The sequence below is a fragment of the Talpa occidentalis genome, unplaced genomic scaffold, assembly GCF_014898055.3.
Source record: "Talpa occidentalis isolate TD23 unplaced genomic scaffold, MPIMG_talOcc4v2.1 talOcc4.8, whole genome shotgun sequence".
In the NCBI taxonomy this organism is placed as follows: Eukaryota; Metazoa; Chordata; class Mammalia; order Eulipotyphla; family Talpidae; genus Talpa; species Talpa occidentalis.
The window spans coordinates 3,921,309-3,928,328 of NW_023605194.1; positions in this window are offsets into that span (position 1 = coordinate 3,921,309).

Here is a 7,020-nt window from a genome sequence, read left to right on the forward strand (position 1 = left end):
TCCACATGTGAGTGAACTCACCTGTCATTTGTCTTTCTCCTTCTGATTTATTTCGCTTAGCATCATCCCCTCCAGTTCCATCCATGTTGCCACAGTGGCAGGATTTCACCTTTGCCCCCACAGCTGAGCAGTATTCAAAGCCTCATCTTCGTGGTCGGCTCACCTGCGGTTGGGCTCTTGGGCTGTGCCCATACCTCAGCTATTGTGAGTTGTGCCTCCATGAACATGGGGATGCATATGTCCCTTCTAATTAGCATTTTCATATTTTTGGATAGACACCTAGGGCTGGAATTGCTGGATCATACGGCAGATCTATTTTTAATATTTTAACAAGCCTTTATACTGCTTTCGATGGGGGTTGAGTCAGTTTTCATTCCCTCTGCGGGGGTGCAAACGAAATCATCCCACACCCCTCTGGAGTCTTCTAGACTGGCAAATCATCAAACCAGCATCAGACATATGGGTAAGAGAGAAAAGCCAATAAGAAGTTTAATAATAATGTACGCGTCTCCTGGAGACGTGGGAGAGAAGCTGTGTGACTGAATCCCCTTTACAAGGACCCTAGTCCCACCACAAAGACCCCACCCTGTGACCTAATCACCCCACCAAGGCCCCACCTCTAGATACCATCCTGTTGGGATTAAAGTTTCAATGGATGATGAGGACACAAACATCAACCCCTAACAGAGAGGTCGGGAGAGTAGGGGGGGACTGACATTCTGGGTGCAGAAATGTTCTGTTCCTGGCCTCCCCAGTGGCGCAGCGGTTGAGCGCTGGCTTGCGAAGCTGCCCGCAGCCTCTGCGGCGCCGGTTCGATCCCCGGCTGCTCCCCGGCCACCGGAGGAGGGTCCCACATGGTGTGCAGACCTCTCCTGCCGCCCGCTGCTCCCCTCAGCAGTGTCCTTCGGTCCTTCTGCCTGCTCTGCTCTCCGCTCTGGCTCTGGTGAATTCTCTCACCCTCCCGCGCTTCTGACTGTACCCAGTGCTTGTATAAATAAATAAATAAATCTTTAAAAAAAAAAAAGAAAGAAATGTTCAGTTCCTTTTCTTTTGTAAATTGAGATATTATTGCCCTATAACATGTCAGTTTCAGGTGTCCAATATAAGTCAATATATGTGTATAAGCCAGGTGAAAATGCATACCTTGTACAAAAATGAAAAATCATGTAAAATATATAAAATAAAATTTTTAAAAATAGTATATATTAAAAAACATATGCATATATTGCAAAGTGACCACCATCCCCATTTCTTGATCTTTGTGCTGGTTACATATGTCTGTTTTGCAGAAATTCAATAAGCCATCCATTTACAGTCTGCAACTTTCCTGTGTATATGTTACACTTGGATAAAAATTTAAACAGGGCCTGCTTGGTGGCGCAAGGGGTTGAGCACCGCACTAGGAAGCAATCTGCAGCCTCTGCAGCATGAGTTCGATTCCCGGCCAGCCAGGGAGCTACCCACATGGTGCAGCAGACCTCTCCTGACTCGCCCGCTGCTCCCCTCAGCAGTGTATTTCAGTCAATCTGCCTGTTCTGCTCCCCACTCTGTCTTTGGTGAATCCTCTCACCCCCCACATCTCTGGCCTTGTATCTCTGGCCAGTCTTGTATGTGTGAATGAACAAATCTTTAAAAAAAAAAATTAAACACAAGAGAAGGGAAGGGGAGCACGGAAGGGACGGAAAGTGGAGCCGAGGGACGTAGAGAAGGCCCCGCGCCCCCGTGGAAGGAGGTGAGGGGCTGGCGGCGGGTGCCACCGGTCACTGCCACTGCAGCCTGATTCTCAGCAAAGCTCACACTGGGTCGCTGGGGACAGATGGCGAGAGGCACCAGTGGCCTCTCCCTCCATCCCCTTCTCCTGAGGGCTTGGAAGTCACTCAGCTGCCTCCCAACTCTGTGCCCACTCTCCCTGGGTGGGCGGAGAGTCGAGTGCCAGCCTCCAGATAAAGAATGGGATTAATTTGCTCCGCCAGCTGGGCACCAGGGAGTGGGTCAGCCAGCGCACGAGCAGGTGCGCCGAGTCGCAGAGGGGCGGCGGCCTCCACCTCAGTCTGGTCCGTCTTGTCCGAGCTGGACGGAGGTTGCTGCTGCCCAGGGTAGGTGCCCGCCTGTGTCCCTGGGGCCAGGGCATCACAGGCCGGGCAGGGGACTGCCAAGCTTCCCGAGTACTGTGCCAAACCCCACAGGGGCTCCAGAGCAAATGCTGCAGCCTGTCCTTGTTTACTCCAATCTGGGACAAATGCACCTGAGGCCTCTGTGCTCGCACACTCTCTGTGGCCGCCAAGGTGTGGAGCAAGGGCAGCTCAAAGGGCAGGCGGGAGGGCAGGCTCTGAGCCTGTGAGCCGGAGCCTCGGTGGAGGCCCTGGTCCTGAGACACAGGGGTCAGCGTCCCGTGCTGTCCAGTATGGGAGCTACTGGCCATGTGGCATGTGACTATTTAAAGCAAGGTCCAAATTAGTTACAGTTGAGCCAAGTCAGCAGTGCCGTTCTTGGCCAGGCTAGCCTGTGTTTCACGTGCGCCTGTGCTGCCAGGGCGGTGCAGAAGAAGCACATTGTTGCAAACAGATAAAATGAGCAAGAGCTGACCTGAGCCCGAGACGCTTCCTGGCCCTCCGTGGCCCCATCCGAGGAAAGGCCTCCAGCCGCACTTCTTGCGGATCCCGTCTCCAAGCTGCGTGTCGGCGGGGGACGTCCTTCCAGACCACGCAGCGCGAGCTCTCTGGGTTTGCTCTTCAGGTCTTCACCTACTGCGTCTCACACCAGCCTCCCCACAGCCCCAGGAAAGAGATATTCCTGCCCATCCGCTCCTACAGAGAAGGCTCAGAAAGGTCAAGGAGCCCGCCCCAGGGCGCACTCTTAAGGAAGTCAAGTTCCTGGTGGTTCGGATCCCAAAGGCCATGTCTTGGCGCTGCTGTAAGGGCTCAGCGCTTCCAAAGTCTGGGGGAGGAGGCCAGTGGGCCCTGAGGTGATGGGGGTCTTCATCACCGCAGACAGTGTTCCTTCCTTCTTTCTTTCTCGGGGTTACAGGCCAGAGGTGTGGGGGTTGAGAGGATTCACCGGAGACAGAGCGGGGAGCAGAACAGGCAGATCTATGGAAACACACTGCTGAGGGGAGCAACAGGGAGACAGGAGAGGTCTGCTGCGCCATGTGGGTAGCTCCCTGGCCAGGGATTGAACTCGTGCTGCAGTGGCTACGGTTAGCTTCATAGGCTGCGTCTTAACCTCTAGCGCCACCAGGGAGGCCCCACCTTTGGCTTTTCTTTAACCCAAAGTCACTGTTCGTTTAGGTGTGCTCATGTGTCTGCACATCCCATGAGGGAACACAGTCGTGTACAGTTCTACCAGATCCAACTGGCCCAGGATGCTACCAGGCTTTGCCAGTGTTCCCAGGTAGAGCAGACCATTACAGCAGGCTTGGGGGGGGTCCCACAAAATCGTCATCCCTTAAATGCCATGTTAAATGCCAGCCGATCCTTGGCTTCAATTTTGATTTATGGCAGAGTGACCTTGAGGAGTCCAGGTGTGGGGATTTCATTGCTAAAACTGCAAAGCCCCTGGCAAACCAGGATGAGCCGGTCACCCTTATTAGTGGTTTGTCTGCAGGAAACTCACGCCCTCTTTCTAAATGTTGCAGGTCCCATGGGAATTTAGTGCTGAAGGCACTAGTAGGACACTAGTGAGTGGGGTGGCGGGAGCTCGGATCTGCACGGGGGCTGTGTGTGCCTGCGGTGCCCAGGGAGCCGCCCCAGCAGAGGGGAGCTCGCGTGTGGTGCTGTCACAGGAGGACGAGGGTGGGGCTGCCAGCCCCCAAGCCACAGGGAAGGGGAACGGGAGGTCCTGTGCTGTCTGACCGCAGACCACAGAGCTTTTGCCTGTCCTAAGAGGCTTCAGAGGCTCCTACCTGACCTCAGGTGGAAAGGGGGCGCGGAGAAAGCCCTCTGATAGGCCGGCTGCCTGGCTGAGTGGGTGGTTTTCCATATCTCTCCTTGGGAAGGGAATCTGGTCTGGGTGTCGGGCTGGAGAGACACGAGCTAGCATAGCATTCACCTAAATACCCGGAGGACAGAGGGACGGGGGCAGGAAGGTTTGTGGGATCCCTTCTGGGCACTGCAGGTGGCAGTTGGAAATTGAGTCAGGTTGACCCCGGCTTCCTGGGGTTGCTCAAAACTCATCAGAGCTATTCCCTTGGAGAATTGCTTTGGCGTGGTGGAATCTGGACGCATCTTCAGACAGGACTACCTAAGCATGCACAGAGATGAAGGACCTTAAAGCTGAGAGGCCACTGAGGAGCAGCCAAAAATCACAGAGGAGGCGGCTTCCCAGAGGGCAGGCACCCACCCAGAGAAACCCCAAACCCCATGATCTGAAGAAGAGCCTCCTGGTGCTTCTCCACGTGTGCACTGCCCTGTGACCGGCCCGGGACCTACACCCAATTCCACACCCCTTTGTCCTCTGCCTGCTGCTTAGATAATACATTTAGCTCTGTAGATGCAATTCCTAAGTCAGATCACGGTCCGGACAGGGGCGCCGTTTAGCAGGTGACAAATGGAAGATCCCGCGGCAACGTCTAAACACCAAGAGGTAATTTGAAAATGATTAGAATAAGGTGATGAATAAGTAACCCTACCATCTACATCCCTTACATGTTTGTGAAATATCTTGATATATTTGTATATATTTTAGGTGATTTCAAGAATAAAAGAAAATCTACTAATTTTATTCTTTCTATGCTAATAGACCGTCATTGAATATTTTTAATGTCAACTTGCCTGTGGCGTCATAAAATAGGAATTATCAGTCCTGGTTTTTTTTTCCTTTTACCACCCCCCAACTTTTTATCCTGCAAATGTTCAACCAACCAGATGAGGAGACAGAGTCATACGAGGAGCTCTCATGCACCGTCTCCCCAGCTCAGGGCTTGCTCATGTCAGTCACTCTGTCACTGTCCACACAGCCGTGTTTTGGGCTCTTGGAATGTGAGGGGCAGACCTGGGGACTCTTCACTCCTAAAATGCCACCTGTATTTCCTGAAACGCAGGAGATTCTCTCACACAACCATCTACCATCATGGTGCCTAAGAAAACTTACAAAACGGTTTCCTGGTAGCCTCCGGCCCCATTGCTTTTCAAATTTCCCCAAATGCAGACTTTTCAAAGTCAAAACCAGTGCAGGCTGTGGAGTCTCTAGCACCTGTTGGTCAGAGAGGCCCTCCCCTTGCGTTTTTTTCCCAAGATCCTGACTTTTCGGAAGAAACTAGGCCGGTTATCTCCCAGAATGCCCCAGTCTGGTTTCTCTCATTCCCACAGACCTCGTTTAACTTGCCCCAGGGAAGTTGTTGTCAGCTGGGACTTAGGTCTAAAGACTTACCACTTGCTAGTCCATGTGTGCACTGCCCTGTGACTGGCCCGGGAACTTCACCCAATTCCACACCCCTTTCAGATTAGCAAGTGGGTAAGAACACTCATCCCTGAAACACTCTCAGAGTGACTAGTCAGCTAGTTCCATAGACAACTAGCTAGTCGGCTACCGTCAGAAAGGTTTCTGTCATTAACACACTATATCACTGGAGAAATCTTCCAGGGCGCACAGGGCCCCAGCTGCCGAGATGCATGTTCTAATGCAAATGAACCATATTGTAGGGTAAATATTTCAACCTTAGGTCTGTGACTCACCAACCTGGATCACCTGACAGGTTCTTGTTAGCTAGCTAGTTAGCCAGCTAGTTTGCTAGTCAGCTAATTAACTAGTTAACTAGTCAACTAATCAGTTGGCTAGTTGGCTAGCTAACTAGTTAGCTTGTCAGTATCTTATCCCATTCTGTGGGTTATCTTTGCACTTGCTTGCTAGTGTTCTTGGATGCCCTGAATTTTTTAATCTTAATGAAGTCCTATTTATTATTTTTTTCTTTCATTGTCTATGGTTTTGGTTTCATTTTAAAGAAACCATTGCCAAATCCAAAGTCATGCAGATTCCCCCCTACTTTCTTATAAGAATTTATAGCTGTAGTGTGGAAGTTTGAGCTGGGCCTTAAAGAGCAGGGCTTTTTAAGGACTGAAGTTGCAGAAAATCCATCTCTTAACTTCCCATGCACTGTGCGGGGAACTACCCTGGACCTATGGTTTCTAGGGTAACTTATTGCCCTTGAATTCCTCCCATATACCCATATCCAGACACTGTTCTCAAGATATTTTTGGTTGATCCACATTTTAGTATGATTGAACCACTTCTTTTTCCAATTGGTTAAGGGGAATGACAAAAGGCTCCCAGCTCGATCAAGCAGTGCCCTCAATTAGCTGGTCATAGCAGATGTCCCAAGCAGTCATGTTTGCTTTGGAATCAAACATCTCCCAGACTTGTTTGTATGTGGCTTGAGCTTATATGGGTCTACACTCCTAACGCTTCATTCTGTCTGAGCAGGAAGGACACCACAATAAAGTCTAACAGCAAGCAGTACTCCTGAATCTCACAAGGAGAATTAATTGCAAGATCAAGGAAATCGTTCTTCCATTTTCAGGCTCCCCAAACCCTTTTTGTCCAGAGCACTTTTGGCCTGAGAGAACCATCAAAAATAATTGCTGCAGTTTGGGATTGCTTTCAGCCTCTGAAGACATCTAAGTGCTTCTTGGGAATTTAGGAAGTGGCTCCTGAACTAAGAAAAGTGAATTGGCTCTATATTAATTAGGAGAAAAATTAGTGTCGATGCAAAACACAATGTAAATAGACAAATTCACCTGGAACTACGATAAAAGTTGACTGTAGGGAAGCAAGTGGCCTCCATAGGGCTGATCTTATATTGGCCACACATCTAAAAACCTGAGGAGAGGGGGGAAGAGACAGAGAATCAAGAATGTTCCCTCCAGGGCCTCCCAGGTGGCGCAGCGGTTGAGCGCTGGGTTGTGAAGCTGCCCGCAGCCTCTGTGGCGCTGGTTCGATCCCTGGCTGCTCCCCGGCTACCGGAGGAGGGTCCCACATGGCGCGCAGACCTCTCCTGCCGCCCGCTGCTCCCCTCAGCAGTGTACT